Source organism: Meles meles, chromosome 1 (genome assembly GCF_922984935.1).
Source record: "Meles meles chromosome 1, mMelMel3.1 paternal haplotype, whole genome shotgun sequence".
NCBI classification, from domain to species: Eukaryota; Metazoa; Chordata; class Mammalia; order Carnivora; family Mustelidae; genus Meles; species Meles meles.
In genome coordinates this window covers 85,134,282-85,151,329 of record NC_060066.1, presented here as the reverse complement: position 1 = coordinate 85,151,329, position 17,048 = coordinate 85,134,282, and positions in this window count along the sequence as shown.

The following is a 17,048-nucleotide window of genomic DNA, read 5'->3' as shown; positions in this document are numbered from 1 at the left end:
TGGACAGCACCATGTAGAGCAATCACTGCCTATGTTAGAAAGGAGGAGGAGCATCTGGGAGGCTCAGTCAGTTAGTCCAACTCTTGATTTTGACTCGGGTCATGATGAAACTCGAGGTTGTGAGACTGAACCTGCATTGTGCTGGTGCTGGGCATGGAGGCTGTTTAATAATCTCTCTCTCTCTCTCTCTCTCTCTCTCTCTGTACCCCTTCCCTGTCTCTCTCTCTCTCTCTCTCTCTCTCTCTGTCTCAAAACAATAAGCTCTCCACGTCAGAACCTAGAAAAAGATGAGAAAATAAAACTAAAGAAGAAAACCAAAGGAATCCTTCCACCCAGTTTCAAGATCTACAGCTATAGTAATCAAAAATGTGTGGTGTTGGTGAAGGGATAGACAAATGGAACAGTATAAAGATAGATAAGTGGAACAGGATCAAACCCAGAAAGAGACCAACCACCAACATGTCAATGGGATTCTGACAAAGGGGAAAAGCAATTCAATGGAGGAGTGACAGCGTTTTGAAGAAATGGTGCTAGAGCAAGTGGACTTCCAGAGACAAAGAAGAAGAAGGAGGCCCAAGAAGAAGAGGGAGGGGCAGAGAGGAGGAGGAGGTGGAGGTGGAGGACGAGGAGGACGAGGACCACAATCGAAGGCTCATCCTCTGTACAAAACTGAACTCGTGGCGCCTGGGTGACTCAGTCGCTGAGGCAGCCAGCTCTTCATTTCGGCTCTTGTCATGCTCTCAGGGTCCCGGGACAAAATCAGGCTCCAAGCTCACTGGGGAGTCTGCTTCAGGACGCTCTTTTCGCTTCTCCCTCCACCCCACGCCCCACTCATGCGCATGCTCACTCTCTCAAAAAGAAAAAAAAATTTGTTAAATTAACTCAAAATTAATCACCGCCTTCTACGTAAAATGATAAATCTTCTAGGGAAAAAAATGTCCAGAATGGACAGCTAGGTAAAGAATCCTCCGACTGGACATCAAATCATGTTCCGTTCAAGAAGAGTTGATTCATTAGACATGATCCAACAAATCAGAATTGGAAGTCTGTAATGTGTGAAACACCTTGTGAAGAAGACCCAAAAGGGAAGCTACAAACTGGGAGAAAATAGGTGCAAACCACATACCTGATAAAGGACTCCTGTCGGAAGGAGAGAACCTCAAAAGTTGACCCCCAAAGAAGCAAGCCATCCAGTCTGAAAAGAACAAAAACAAAAAAAAATGGGCAAAAGACCGAAACCCTTTACCAAAGAGTATACAGATGGAAATCCCATAAAAAGTTACCATCGGGGCAATTCAAATTCAAACTCCAATGAGCTCTCACTGCACACCTATCAGCATGATGCAAACCAAATGCACCCGAGAGGGAGAGAGAGACCCCACTCCCCAATGCAAGGCAGGATGTGGAACGACTGGATCGCTCCTGCATCGCTGTTGGGAATGGAAGGTGATAGAGCTCCCTCTTGAAAACAGTTCACAGTTCCTTTTCTTTTTCAAGGCCTGGATTTAAATTCCAGGGAACAAGCAGTAGAATATGCTTTTCGGGTGCACAGGATAGTGACCCAACCCCCCACACTGTTTCTCTGAAAACTAGACTTGCAACCACCCTAGGACCCCAGTCATTGCACTCTTGGCATTTCTCTGCGAGAAATCCAAACTTACGTTTGCTCAAAAACCTGTACAGGAACGGATCTGTGTCCTGATGGAAGCAGTGGGGCTGCCAAGGGGGTAGAAGTGACTGCAGTGGTTGGATATTGACACTGGACAGCCTTGTAAGAGATGTTCTCATCTTGCTTCTTTGAAGGCCCCTTCCCATTCATGGTGGTCCTGGGGACAAGGAGAAAAGGAATGTCAACGATTTCAAGAAGTTGAAAGGATTTCAAGAAGTTGAAACCAAGCATTAGAACACCATCTCTTCTACATGAATTCATTCTCATATTCACCCCCAGTCTCCCAAAGCAGACAGGAGGGGTCTGGTCCAACAGGGGTTGCGGGCAGTGGCCCTTCCACAGGCCATCTCCCCTCCAGCCTAGAAGTCCAACGACCAGGTCCCAGGCTTTCAACTCATCTCATTCTCTAGGGGCCTTCTCTAGGGGCCCCAGGGAACTTCTGGGCTCTTTCTCTGCCTTCTAGGAGGCTCTGTGGGGCTGGGTCGAGTGCTCTCAGCCGACTTGGACCACACTGCCAGGTGTCTCCCCCTGCATTTGCCACCCTTCGACACAGGAGGATCAAGTGGGAGGATGTCCTCTCAGAGAGATCCATGGCGATCAGCATAGATGTCCTCTCTCTTCCATTGTTTACCCTCATCTCTCAGGCGTTTCTACCATCTCTTGATTTCCCTGGAATTTCAACCCCAGGAGAGGGGGGGTGGGTCAGAAGCCAAACATTTGGCTTCCCACTCCTGTCTTTCTTGAAGGTTTTCCCCGAACCAATGGGCCTAAAACAACATTCATAACCTGATATGGTTTCTGTGGGCCAGCCATCCAGGTGCAACTAGCCAGGTCCCTGTGGCTCAGGATCTCTCACAAGGCTGCAGTCCAGAGGGCCTCTGGATCTTCAGTCATCTGCGGGCTTGTTGGGGGTAAGTCTGCTTTTGAGCTCACTCAGCTGGCTGTGAGCAGCCAGAGGCCCTCCATTGCTGGAAGCAAGAAATAGTCATTCCTTGCCCCATGGGCCTCTCCAGCATAAAGCTCCCAAGGAGCAGCTGGCTTCCCTGGGAACAGATGCGGGAGGGAGGGACGGAGGGCGGGCAAGCCCAAGAGGAGACCAGTCTCTTTGTAAACTCACCTCCGAAGGGACATCCTATCACTTTGGCCACATTCTGTCCTTTACAAGGGAGTCAGTAGTTCTGACTCGAATCAAGAGGTGGAGTATGGAACACAAAACGATGTGTACCCAAGATGGGAATCGTTGGAGACCCTTAAAGGCTGCCCTCCCTACTTGGCTGGGACTTGACCTCAGCTAGCCACCACTATAATCTCTGCATCCTTATATTATTATATATTATGTTAGATTATATTACATGCACTATTATCTTTGCATAGAATCATCACATCCTAGGACGTGAACGAGGGGAACAATTTACCAAGCCCTTCTGGGATCCTTCAGCAGCTTGCCTAGAAGTTCCTTGCCCAAGGGTGCCTGTCAGTTCAGTGTCTGGCTCCTGATTTCGGTTCAGGGCTGATCACGTGATCTGGGAAATCCAGACCAGCGTCTGGTTCAGCACTTGAGTCCGAAGCCTGTCGAGGAATCTCTCTAACTCGGCCCCTCCCCCGCCTGCATGTGTGTGCGTTCCTTTGTGTGTGTGTGTGTGTATGTGTGCGCCGTCACCCTTTCTGTCTCACCAAGGAAGAAGAAGAAGAAGAAGAAGAAGAAGAAGAAGAAGAAGAAGAAGAAGAAGAAGAAGAAGAAGAAGAACAGTACTAGGCATAGTAGTAGAAGTTATTGGCACAGCAGGTGATCATTAGACAACCCTGGTTTGGAACGGGAGCTCTGAAATTCACTAGCTGTGTGATCTTGGGGCAAGTTGTTTCCCCTGTCTGAACCTCAGTCAGACATGACACACTGGGTTATTGGGACGATTAAGGGATCGATACAAGACACTTCAAACCGTCCCTTGCTTGGCATAGAATCCCTTAATCAAATCCATTCTCAGTAGCAGGAGTCTCAGCCATTGGATATTTTTATTTTTATTTGTGTTACGCTGAACACTGAAAAATATTCTCTCACACTCATACGGCTCCAGGGAATATGGAGCATCAGGCTAAAGGATGGGGTGGATCTCAAGTCAAAGGAGCCATGGGTATGGCTGAAGGGGTAAGCACAGGAGCTTTGGTGCTCTGGTTGTGAGTGTTGGTGGCTGCTGGGCAAGGGAATCAGACCTGCAGGGGACCCGAGAACTTGGAATCTGGCCAGTGCACCCTTGCTCCCTTCTTGGGCTTCCTGGGTTTCAGGGGAGCCTTTGGCCCTTGAGGGTACTTGGAGGCTGTGCCCGGAACAGCAGGAGCAGGAGCAGGAGGCCCCCCGGAGACAGGCTGGACCTTGGGCCCAGAGTTGGCCAGCTTCTGCCTGAGGCAATGGTTTTGGGCCTGGAGCCTTTGGAACTCCCTCTCTGCCCACAGGACAGCCTTCTGGCTCTCCTCACTCCTCTTCTCCACCACGAGGCGCTCCCGCTCATGCAAGGAGACGATTTGCTGCCATTCTCGGTGCAGGTCGGCGGCCATGTTCCTATAGAGGCCCAAGTGCCAGTGGGCAGCATCCGCCTTCCTGCGCACCTTGGCAAGCTCGTTCTTCACTTGCAGGCAGCGTGCCTTCTCCTCCATCATCTTCCTCTCCAGGTGTCTGAGGTGCTCTTCGCACAGCTTCGGCTCTGCCTCAAGCTTCAGGCGCAACTTCGGAATCTCACCGTCCAGGAGGGTGTTCCGAAGGTGAACAGGTCCTTGCTCAGCTTGGTGGCTTGTTGGGTTTCTTGGGAGCTCTTCATTCCTCTGACGTGCCTTCTTCAGTGCCCTGGACGGCTTGAATTGGTTCACGGGGCTCCCGCCTGAGGGCACGTGGTCAGGGGAGGAGGAGCCAGTCTCCACCTGCCTCCTTGAGCCCCCACCTTCCAGATGATCTCCAAGCAGCTCTAGCACATGCATCCCCTTCAGGAGGATCTGGCTGAGGGTGTGCTGTTGGCTCTGGCCCTCAGCGCTGGCCTGCCGCCGCACTCCTCCTTCAGGAAGCTCTGGCCTGCCTGCCTGCCCTGCCTCGTCCTGCACTCTCTGTCCACAGCTGCCAATCTCCTGAACCAGCGGGTCTGCACTTGCCTGCAGATCACGGCTGTCCTTGAAGCCTTCTGGCGTTTTCCTCACCAGGGCTTCTCCATCTTCCTGGGCTGCTCCACAGATGGGATTTTCATGAGGCAGCTGCTGAGGGCTCTTCAACAGCCTTTGCCGAACTCCCTTCCGCAGTTGCGTGGTGTTTCCCACTGACCAATACCCGGCATCTTGATTCAGGGCAGCCAGAGCAAGAAGCTGGAACGGGAGAGGACTGGCCTTCGGCTCGGATGATGCGACAGCTCCACGGGCTTGTGCGTCCGGTTCGGTCTTCTCCATGCCTTTTCCAGAGACTTCCTCGTTCCGGGCACACTGCCACTTTCTTCTTCGGAAGCTGAGTGCACTCTTTCCCAGGAACACCACCACTGCAGTGCACACCAGGATCTCCCAGCGAAACCCAGAGACTCGTGGCACATGTGGCCAACGTTCGGATATCACCAACCCAGCAGCCCACAGCTGCTCCAGGACAGCCCACAGCGGCTCCAGAACTGTGTGGGGAGGCATTTGGATGGCCCCCAGCTGGCTCCAAAGAGCCTTGTGGCTTGGTCTCCGATCACCAGTGTCTTCTGGGCCACTAGGAAGTGCTTGGAACCCCTACGAGGGTTCCGTCTCCAACGCAAACCAGTGCCTGGCAACAGGAGCTGAAGGGAGGAGGGGTGGGGGAGGTGCACCTGAGTCTCCAAGGCACATCATTGCCTGCAACCGGAGCTGACAGCAGGTGGGGTAGGGGAGGGGAATCGCTATATTGTACACCTGAAACAAAGACAACCCTATCGATCAATTTCTCGGAAGTACAATTTCAACATTAAAAAAAATATATTTAAAAAGCAAACTAGGTATCCAAAGGAGAAATCTAACAAATATCCAAACACTGAGAAAGTAACCTTCTAGATGATCAAAGATCAAAGATCAAATCTCAATGCATTGAAGTGAAGGAAAATGAACATACAACATATGAAAATGTGTGGGACACAGCACAATCAATGGACAGCACCATGTAGAGCAATCACTGCCTATGTTAGAAAGGAGGAGGAGCATCTGGGAGGCTCAGTCAGTTAGTCCAACTCTTGATTTTGACTCGGGTCATGATGAAACTCGAGGTTGTGAGACTGAACCTGCATTGTGCTGGTGCTGGGCATGGAGGCTGTTTAATAATCTCTCTCTCTCTCTCTCTCTCTCTCTCTCTCTGTACCCCTTCCCTGTCTCTCTCTCTCTCTCTCTCTCTCTCTGTCTCAAAACAATAAGCTCTCCACGTCAGAACCTAGAAAAAGATGAGAAAATAAAACTAAAGAAGAAAACCAAAGGAATCCTTCCACCCAGTTTCAAGATCTACAGCTATAGTAATCAAAAATGTGTGGTGTTGGTGAAGGGATAGACAAATGGAACAGTATAAAGATAGATAAGTGGAACAGGATCAAACCCAGAAAGAGACCAACCACCAACATGTCAATGGGATTCTGACAAAGGGGAAAAGCAATTCAATGGAGGAGTGACAGCGTTTTGAAGAAATGGTGCTAGAGCAAGTGGACTTCCAGAGACAAAGAAGAAGAAGGAGGCCCAAGAAGAAGAGGGAGGGGCAGAGAGGAGGAGGAGGTGGAGGTGGAGGACGAGGAGGACGAGGACCACAATCGAAGGCTCATCCTCTGTACAAAACTGAACTCGTGGCGCCTGGGTGACTCAGTCGCTGAGGCAGCCAGCTCTTCATTTCGGCTCTTGTCATGCTCTCAGGGTCCCGGGACAAAATCAGGCTCCAAGCTCACTGGGGAGTCTGCTTAAGGACGCTCTTTTCGCTTCTCCCTCCACCCCACGCCCCACTCATGCGCATGCTCACTCTCTCAAAAAGAAAAAAAAATTTGTTAAATTAACTCAAAATTAATCACCGCCTTCTACGTAAAATGATAAATCTTCTAGGGAAAAAAATGTCCAGAATGGACAGCTAGGTAAAGAATCCTCCGACTGGACATCAAATCATGTTCCGTTCAAGAAGAGTTGATTCATTAGACATGATCCAACAAATCAGAATTGGAAGTCTGTAATGTGTGAAACACCTTGTGAAGAAGACCCAAAAGGGAAGCTACAAACTGGGAGAAAATAGGTGCAAACCACATACCTGATAAAGGACTCCTGTCGGAAGGAGAGAACCTCAAAAGTTGACCCCCAAAGAAGCAAGCCATCCAGTCTGAAAAGAACAAAAACAAAAAAAAATGGGCAAAAGACCGAAACCCTTTACCAAAGAGTATACAGATGGAAATCCCATAAAAAGTTACCATCGGGGCAATTCAAATTCAAACTCCAATGAGCTCTCACTGCACACCTATCAGCATGATGCAAACCAAATGCACCCGAGAGGGAGAGAGAGACCCCACTCCCCAATGCAAGGCAGGATGTGGAACGACTGGATCGCTCCTGCATCGCTGTTGGGAATGGAAGGTGATAGAGCTCCCTCTTGAAAACAGTTCACAGTTCCTTTTCTTTTTCAAGGCCTGGATTTAAATTCCAGGGAACAAGCAGTAGAATATGCTTTTCGGGTGCACAGGATAGTGACCCAACCCTCCACACAGTTTCTCTGAAAACTAGACTTGCAACCACCCTAGGACCCCAGTCATTGCACTCTTGGCATTTCTCTGCGAGAAATCCAAACTTACGTTTGCTCAAAAACCTGTACAGGAACGGATCTGTGTCCTGATGGAAGCAGTGGGGCTGCCAAGGGGGTAGAAGTGACTGCAGTGGTTGGATATTGACACTGGACAGCCTTGTAAGAGATGTTCTCATCTTGCTTCTTTGAAGGCCCCTTCCCATTCATGGTGGTCCTGGGGACAAGGAGAAAAGGAATGTCAACGATTTCAAGAAGTTGAAAGGATTTCAAGAAGTTGAAACCAAGCATTAGAACACCATCTCTTCTACATGAATTCATTCTCATATTCACCCCCAGTCTCCCAAAGCAGACAGGAGGGGTCTGGTCCAACAGGGGTTGCGGGCAGTGGCCCTTCCACAGGCCATCTCCCCTCCAGCCTAGAAGTCCAACGACCAGGTCCCAGGCTTTCAACTCATCTCATTCTCTAGGGGCCTTCTCTAGGGGCCCCAGGGAACTTCTGGGCTCTTTCTCTGCCTTCTAGGAGGCTCTGTGGGGCTGGGTCGAGTGCTCTCAGCCGACTTGGACCACACTGCCAGGTGTCTCCCCCTGCATTTGCCACCCTTCGACACAGGAGGATCAAGTGGGAGGATGTCCTCTCAGAGAGATCCATGGCGATCAGACTAGATGTCCTCTCTCTTCCATTGTTTACCCTCATCTCTCAGGCGTTTCTACCATCTCTTGATTTCCCTGGAATTTCAACCCCAGGAGAGGGGGGGTGGGTCAGAAGCCAAACATTTGGCTTCCCACTCCTGTCTTTCTTGAAGGTTTTCCCCGAACCAATGGGCCTAAAACAACATTCATAACCTGATATGGTTTCTGTGGGCCAGCCATCCAGGTGCAACTAGCCAGGTCCCTGTGGCTCAGGATCTCTCACAAGGCTGCAGTCCAGAGGGCCTCTGGATCTTCAGTCATCTGCGGGCTTGTTGGGGGTAAGTCTGCTTTTGAGCTCACTCAGCTGGCTGTGAGCAGCCAGAGGCCCTCCATTGCTGGAAGCAAGAAATAGTCATTCCTTGCCCCATGGGCCTCTCCAGCATAAAGCTCCCAAGGAGCAGCTGGCTTCCCTGGGAACAGATGCGGGAGGGAGGGACGGAGGGCGGGCAAGCCCAAGAGGAGACCAGTCTCTTTGTAAACTCACCTCCGAAGGGACATCCTATCACTTTGGCCACATTCTGTCCTTTACAAGGGAGTCAGTAGTTCTGACTCGAATCAAGAGGTGGAGTATGGAACACAAAACGATGTGTACCCAAGATGGGAATCGTTGGAGACCCTTAAAGGCTGCCCTCCCTACTTGGCTGGGACTTGACCTCAGCTAGCCACCACTATAATCTCTGCATCCTTATATTATTATATATTATGTTAGATTATATTACATGCACTATTATCTTTGCATAGAATCATCACATCCTAGGACGTGAACGAGGGGAACAATTTACCAAGCCCTTCTGGGATCCTTCAGCAGCTTGCCTAGAAGTTCCTTGCCCAACAGTGCCTGTCAGTTCAGTGTCTGGCTCCTGATTTCGGTTCAGGGCTGATCACGTGATCTGGGAAATCCAGACCAGCGTCTGGTTCAGCACTTGAGTCCGAAGCCTGTCGAGGAATCTCTCTAACTCGGCCCCTCCCCCGCCTGCATGTGTGTGCGTTCCTTTGTGTGTGTGTGTGTGTATGTGTGCGCCGTCACCCTTTCTGTCTCACCAAGGAAGAAGAAGAAGAAGAAGAAGAAGAAGAAGAAGAAGAAGAAGAAGAAGAAGAAGAAGAAGAAGAAGAACAGTACTAGGCATAGTAGTAGAAGTTATTGGCACAGCAGGTGATCATTAGACAACCCTGGTTTGGAACGGGAGCTCTGAAATTCACTAGCTGTGTGATCTTGGGGCAAGTTGTTTCCCCTGTCTGAACCTCAGTCAGACATGACACACTGGGTTATTGGGACGATTAAGGGATCGATACAAGACACTTCAAACCGTCCCTTGCTTGGCATAGAATCCCTTAATCAAATCCATTCTCAGTAGCAGGAGTCTCAGCCATTGGATATTTTTATTTTTATTTGTGTTACGCTGAACACTGAAAAATATTCTCTCACACTCATACGGCTCCAGGGAATATGGAGCATCAGGCTAAAGGATGGGGTGGATCTCAAGTCAAAGGAGCCATGGGTATGGCTGAAGGGGTAAGCACAGGAGCTTTGGTGCTCTGGTTGTGAGTGTTGGTGGCTGCTGGGCAAGGGAATCAGACCTGCAGGGGACCCGAGAACTTGGAATCTGGCCAGTGCACCCTTGCTCCCTTCTTGGGCTTCCTGGGTTTCAGGGGAGCCTTTGGCCCTTGAGGGTACTTGGAGGCTGTGCCCGGAACAGCAGGAGCAGGAGCAGGAGGCCCCCCGGAGACAGGCTGGACCTTGGGCCCAGAGTTGGCCAGCTTCTGCCTGAGGCAATGGTTTTGGGCCTGGAGCCTTTGGAACTCCCTCTCTGCCCACAGGACAGCCTTCTGGCTCTCCTCACTCCTCTTCTCCACCACGAGGCGCTCCCGCTCATGCAAGGAGGCGATTTGCTGCCATTCTCGGTGCAGGTCGGCGGCCATGTTCCTATAGAGGCCCAAGTGCCAGTGGGCAGCATCCGCCTTCCTGCGCACCTTGGCAAGCTCGTTCTTCACTTGCAGGCAGCGTGCCTTCTCCTCCATCATCTTCCTCTCCAGGTGTCTGAGGTGCTCTTCGCACAGCTTCGGCTCTGCCTCAAGCTTCAGGCGCAACTTCGGAATCTCACCGTCCAGGAGGGTGTTCCGAAGGTGAACAGGTCCTTGCTCAGCTTGGTGGCTTGTTGGGTTTCTTGGGAGCTCTTCATTCCTCTGACGTGCCTTCTTCAGTGCCCTGGACGGCTTGAATTGGTTCACGGGGCTCCCGCCTGAGGGCACGTGGTCAGGGGAGGAGGAGCCAGTCTCCACCTGCCTCCTTGAGCCCCCACCTTCCAGATGATCTCCAAGCAGCTCTAGCACATGCATCCCCTTCAGGAGGATCTGGCTGAGGGTGTGCTGTTGGCTCTGGCCCTCAGCGCTGGCCTGCCGCCGCACTCCTCCTTCAGGAAGCTCTGGCCTGCCTGCCTGCCCTGCCTCGTCCTGCACTCTCTGTCCACAGCTGCCAATCTCCTGAACCAGCGGGTCTGCACTTGCCTGCAGATCACGGCTGTCCTTGAAGCCTTCTGGCGTTTTCCTCACCAGGGCTTCTCCATCTTCCTGGGCTGCTCCACAGATGGGATTTTCATGAGGCAGCTGCTGAGGGCTCTTCAACAGCCTTTGCCGAACTCCCTTCCGCAGTTGCGTGGTGTTTCCCATTGACCAATACCCGGCATCTTGATTCAGGGCAGCCAGAGCAAGAAGCTGGAACGGGAGAGGACTGGCCTTCGGCTCGGATGATGCGACAGCTCCACGGGCTTGTGCGTCCGGTTCGGTCTTCTCCATGCCTTTTCCAGAGACTTCCTCGTTCCGGGCACACTGCCACTTTCTTCTTCGGAAGCTGAGTGCACTCTTTCCCAGGAACACCACCACTGCAGTGCACACCAGGATCTCCCAGCGAAACCCAGAGACTCGTGGCACATGTGGCCAACGTTCGGATATCACCAACCCAGCAGCCCACAGCTGCTCCAGGACAGCCCACAGCGGCTCCAGAACTGTGTGGGGAGGCATTTGGATGGCCCCCAGCTGGCTCCAAAGAGCCTTGTGGCTTGGTCTCCGATCACCAGTGTCTTCTGGGCCACTAGGAAGTGCTTGGAACCCCTACGAGGGTTCCGTCTCCAACGCAAACCAGTGCCTGGCAACAGGAGCTGAAGGGAGGAGGGGTGGGGGAGGTGCACCTGAGTCTCCAAGGCACATCATTGCCTGCAACCGGAGCTGACAGCAGGTGGGGTAGGGGAGGGGAATCGCTATATTGTACACCTGAAACAAAGACAACCCTATCGATCAATTTCTCGGAAGTACAATTTCAACATTAAAAAAAATATATTTAAAAAGCAAACTAGGTATCCAAAGGAGAAATCTAACAAATATCCAAACACTGAGAAAGTAACCTTCTAGATGATCAAAGATCAAAGATCAAATCTCAATGCATTGAAGTGAAGGAAAATGAACATACAACATATGAAAATGTGTGGGACACAGCACAATCAATGGACAGCACCATGTAGAGCAATCACTGCCTATGTTAGAAAGGAGGAGGAGCATCTGGGAAGCTCAGTCAGTTAGTCCAACTCTTGATTTTGACTCGGGTCATGATGAAACTCGAGGTTGTGAGACTGAACCTGCATTGTGCTGGTGCTGGGCATGGAGGCTGTTTAATAATCTCTCTCTCTCTCTCTCTCTCTCTCTCTCTCTCTCTCTGTACCCCTTCCCTGTCTCTCTCTCTCTCTCTCTCTCTCTCTGTCTCAAAACAATAAGCTCTCCACGTCAGAACCTAGAAAAAGATGAGAAAATAAAACTAAAGAAGAAAACCAAAGGAATCCTTCCACCCAGTTTCAAGATCTACAGCTATAGTAATCAAAAATGTGTGGTGTTGGTGAAGGGATAGACAAATGGAACAGTATAAAGATAGATAAGTGGAACAGGATCAAACCCAGAAAGAGACCAACCACCAACATGTCAATGGGATTCTGACAAAGGGGAAAAGCAATTCAATGGAGGAGTGACAGCGTTTTGAAGAAATGGTGCTAGAGCAAGTGGACTTCCAGAGACAAAGAAGAAGAAGGAGGCCCAAGAAGAAGAGGGAGGGGCAGAGAGGAGGAGGAGGTGGAGGTGGAGGACGAGGAGGACGAGGACCACAATCGAAGGCTCATCCTCTGTACAAAACTGAACTCGTGGCGCCTGGGTGACTCAGTCGCTGAGGCAGCCAGCTCTTCATTTCGGCTCTTGTCATGCTCTCAGGGTCCCGGGACAAAATCAGGCTCCAAGCTCACTGGGGAGTCTGCTTAAGGACGCTCTTTTCGCTTCTCCCTCCACCCCACGCCCCACTCATGCGCATGCTCACTCTCTCAAAAAGAAAAAAAAATTTGTTAAATTAACTCAAAATTAATCACCGCCTTCTACGTAAAATGATAAATCTTCTAGGGAAAAAAATGTCCAGAATGGACAGCTAGGTAAAGAATCCTCCGACTGGACATCAAATCATGTTCCGTTCAAGAAGAGTTGATTCATTAGACATGATCCAACAAATCAGAATTGGAAGTCTGTAATGTGTGAAACACCTTGTGAAGAAGACCCAAAAGGGAAGCTACAAACTGGGAGAAAATAGGTGCAAACCACATACCTGATAAAGGACTCCTGTCGGAAGGAGAGAACCTCAAAAGTTGACCCCCAAAGAAGCAAGCCATCCAGTCTGAAAAGAACAAAAACAAAAAAAAATGGGCAAAAGACCGAAACCCTTTACCAAAGAGTATACAGATGGAAATCCCATAAAAAGTTACCATCGGGGCAATTCAAATTCAAACTCCAATGAGCTCTCACTGCACACCTATCAGCATGATGCAAACCAAATGCACCCGAGAGGGAGAGAGAGACCCCACTCCCCAATGCAAGGCAGGATGTGGAACGACTGGATCGCTCCTGCATCGCTGTTGGGAATGGAAGGTGATAGAGCTCCCTCTTGAAAACAGTTCACAGTTCCTTTTCTTTTTCAAGGCCTGGATTTAAATTCCAGGGAACAAGCAGTAGAATATGCTTTTCGGGTGCACAGGAGAGTGACCCAACCCTCCACACAGTTTCTCTGAAAACTAGACTTGCAACCACCCTAGGACCCCAGTCATTGCACTCTTGGCATTTCTCTGCGAGAAATCCAAACTTACGTTTGCTCAAAAACCTGTACAGGAACGGATCTGTGTCCTGATGGAAGCAGTGGGGCTGCCAAGGGGGTAGAAGTGACTGCAGTGGTTGGATATTGACACTGGACAGCCTTGTAAGAGATGTTCTCATCTTGCTTCTTTGAAGGCCCCTTCCCATTCATGGTGGTCCTGGGGACAAGGAGAAAAGGAATGTCAACGATTTCAAGAAGTTGAAAGGATTTCAAGAAGTTGAAACCAAGCATTAGAACACCATCTCTTCTACATGAATTCATTCTCATATTCACCCCCAGTCTCCCAAAGCAGACAGGAGGGGTCTGGTCCAACAGGGGTTGCGGGCAGTGGCCCTTCCACAGGCCATCTCCCCTCCAGCCTAGAAGTCCAACGACCAGGTCCCAGGCTTTCAACTCATCTCATTCTCTAGGGGCCTTCTCTAGGGGCCCCAGGGAACTTCTGGGCTCTTTCTCTGCCTTCTAGGAGGCTCTGTGGGGCTGGGTCGAGTGCTCTCAGCCGACTTGGACCACACTGCCAGGTGTCTCCCCCTGCATTTGCCACCCTTCGACACAGGAGGATCAAGTGGGAGGATGTCCTCTCAGAGAGATCCATGGCGATCAGCATAGATGTCCTCTCTCTTCCATTGTTTACCCTCATCTCTCAGGCGTTTCTACCATCTCTTGATTTCCCTGGAATTTCAACCCCAGGAGAGGGGGGGTGGGTCAGAAGCCAAACATTTGGCTTCCCACTCCTGTCTTTCTTGAAGGTTTTCCCCGAACCAATGGGCCTAAAACAACATTCATAACCTGATATGGTTTCTGTGGGCCAGCCATCCAGGTGCAACTAGCCAGGTCCCTGTGGCTCAGGATCTCTCACAAGGCTGCAGTCCAGAGGGCCTCTGGATCTTCAGTCATCTGCGGGCTTGTTGGGGGTAAGTCTGCTTTTGAGCTCACTCAGCTGGCTGTGAGCAGCCAGAGGCCCTCCATTGCTGGAAGCAAGAAATAGTCATTCCTTGCCCCATGGGCCTCTCCAGCATAAAGCTCCCAAGGAGCAGCTGGCTTCCCTGGGAACAGATGCGGGAGGGAGGGACGGAGGGCGGGCAAGCCCAAGAGGAGACCAGTCTCTTTGTAAACTCACCTCCGAAGGGACATCCTATCACTTTGGCCACATTCTGTCCTTTACAAGGGAGTCAGTAGTTCTGACTCGAATCAAGAGGTGGAGTATGGAACACAAAACGATGTGTACCCAAGATGGGAATCGTTGGAGACCCTTAAAGGCTGCCCTCCCTACTTGGCTGGGACTTGACCTCAGCTAGCCACCACTATAATCTCTGCATCCTTATATTATTATATATTATGTTAGATTATATTACATGCACTATTATCTTTGCATAGAATCATCACATCCTAGGACGTGAACGAGGGGAACAATTTACCAAGCCCTTCTGGGATCCTTCAGCAGCTTGCTTAGAAGTTCCTTGCCCAACAGTGCCTGTCAGTTCAGTGTCTGGCTCCTGATTTCGGTTCAGGGCTGATCACGTGATCTGGGAAATCCAGACCAGCGTCTGGTTCAGCACTTGAGTCCGAAGCCTGTCGAGGAATCTCTCTAACTCGGCCCCTCCCCCGCCTGCATGTGTGTGTGTTCCTTTGTGTGTGTGTATGTGTGCGCCGTCACCCTTTCTGTCTCACCAAGGAAGAAGAAGAAGAAGAAGAAGAAGAAGAAGAAGAAGAAGAAGAAGAAGAAGAAGAAGGAGAAGAAGAAGAAGAAGAAGAAGAAGAAGAAGAAGAAGAAGAAGAAGAAGAAGAAGAAGAACAGTACTAGGCATAGTAGTAGAAGTTATTGGCACAGCAGGTGATCATTAGACAACCCTGGTTTGGAACGGGAGCTCTGAAATTCACTAGCTGTGTGATCTTGGGGCAAGTTGTTTCCCCTGTCTGAACCTCAGTCAGACATGACACACTGGGTTATTGGGACGATTAAGGGATCGATACAAGACACTTCAAACCGTCCCTTGCTTGGCATAGAATCCCTTAATCAAATCCATTCTCAGTAGCAGGAGTCTCAGCCATTGGATATTTTTATTTTTATTTGTGTTACGCTGAACACTGAAAAATATTCTCTCACACTCATACGGCTCCAGGGAATATGGAGCATCAGGCTAAAGGATGGGGTGGATCTCAAGTCAAAGGAGCCATGGGTATGGCTGAAGGGGTAAGCACAGGAGCTTTTGTGCTCTGGTTGTGAGTGTTGGTGGCTGCTGGGCAAGGGAATCAGACCTGCAGGGGACCCGAGAACTTGGAATCTGGCCAGTGCACCCTTGCTCCCTTCTTGGGCTTCCTGGGTTTCAGGGGAGCCTTTGGCCCTTGAGGGTACTTGGAGGCTGTGCCCGGAACAGCAGGAGCAGGAGCAGGAGGCCCCCCGGAGACAGGCTGGACCTTGGGCCCAGAGTTGGCCAGCTTCTGCCTGAGGCAATGGTTTTGGGCCTGGAGCCTTTGGAACTCCCTCTCTGCCCACAGGACAGCCTTCTGGCTCTCCTCACTCCTCTTCTCCACCACGAGGCGCTCCCGCTCATGCAAGGAGGCGATTTGCTGCCATTCTCGGTGCAGGTCGGCGGCCATGTTCCTATAGAGGCCCAAGTGCCAGTGGGCAGCATCCGCCTTCCTGCGCACCTTGGCAAGCTCGTTCTTCACTTGCAGGCAGCGTGCCTTCTCCTCCATCATCTTCCTCTCCAGGTGTCTGAGGTGCTCTTCGCACAGCTTCGGCTCTGCCTCAAGCTTCAGGCGCAACTTCGGAATCTCACCGTCCAGGAGGGTGTTCCGAAGGTGAACAGGTCCTTGCTCAGCTTGGTGGCTTGTTGGGTTTCTTGGGAGCTCTTCATTCCTCTGACGTGCCTTCTTCAGTGCCCTGGACGGCTTGAATTGGTTCACGGGGCTCCCGCCTGAGGGCACGTGGTCAGGGGAGGAGGAGCCAGTCTCCACCTGCCTCCTTGAGCCCCCACCTTCCAGATGATCTCCAAGCAGCTCTAGCACATGCATCCCCTTCAGGAGGATCTGGCTGAGGGTGTGCTGTTGGCTCTGGCCCTCAGCGCTGGCCTGCCGCCGCACTCCTCCTTCAGGAAGCTCTGGCCTGCCTGCCTGCCCTGCCTCGTCCTGCACTCTCTGTCCACAGCTGCCAATCTCCTGAACCAGCGGGTCTGCACTTGCCTGCAGATCACGGCTGTCCTTGAAGCCTTCTGGCGTTTTCCTCACCAGGGCTTCTCCATCTTCCTGGGCTGCTCCACAGATGGGATTTTCATGAGGCAGCTGCTGAGGGCTCTTCAACAGCCTTTGCCGAACTCCCTTCCGCAGTTGCGTGGTGTTTCCCACTGACCAATACCCGGCATCTTGATTCAGGGCAGCCAGAGCAAGAAGCTGGAACGGGAGAGGACTGGCCTTCGGCTCGGATGATGCGACAGCTCCACGGGCTTGTGCGTCCGGTTCGGTCTTCTCCATGCCTTTTCCAGAGACTTCCTCGTTCCGGGCACACTGCCACTTTCTTCTTCGGAAGCTGAGTGCACTCTTTCCCAGGAACACCACCACTGCAGTGCACACCAGGATCTCCCAGCGAAACCCAGAGACTCGTGGCACATGTGGCCAATGTTCGGATATCACCAACCCAGCAGCCCACAGCTGCTCCAGGACAGCCCACAGCGGCTCCAGAACTGTGTGGGGAGGCATTTGGATGGCCCCCAGCTGGCTCCAAAGAGCCTTGTGGCTTGGTCTCCGATCACCAGTGTCTTCTGGGCCACTAGGAA